We start from the raw sequence: 500 nt of genomic DNA on the forward strand, positions 1-500 counted from the left end.
GCTGTTTCTTGCCGCAATATACTTCAAACCTGCATATGTGCAGCACAAAAGACACCAAAAATGTTAGACAAAACTGCATAACGCACGATAGTAAAAAGCCGCTTAAAAAATCGGACCTGATGCAGTACCCTGTGACTGCGCTGCATAACGTAAAGATATTGGTGCCCCATTAGTGGGGCTTGTCCTTTATGTAAACGCGCATTTTATTGAAGGACAATCGACTGGGTAAGCCTGCTTCGTCGAACGCCTAGTGTGATGGCGCAACGTATCCACGAAGAAAGGTGCGCTGCAGGACTTCTACCAACTTGCGGATCTTCCAGGCACGGTCTATTTGAGCTCTGGTGTCGTTGTGCGAGTTGAAATGAAGATTGCGTGAAATCTCCATGAATCGGTCTCTAGACAGCACTGAGCCAAAGTACTCTCGTGAAATAGCGCCCTCATCCGTTGTCTTCCAGTGATTAGCAAGTTTTTCTCAATCGTCCTAGCCACCAATAGCACAA

This window comes from Phytophthora parasitica (genome assembly GCF_000247585.1).
Source record: "Phytophthora parasitica INRA-310 unplaced genomic scaffold supercont2.216, whole genome shotgun sequence".
Classification (NCBI taxonomy): Eukaryota; Oomycota; class Peronosporomycetes; order Peronosporales; family Peronosporaceae; genus Phytophthora; species Phytophthora nicotianae.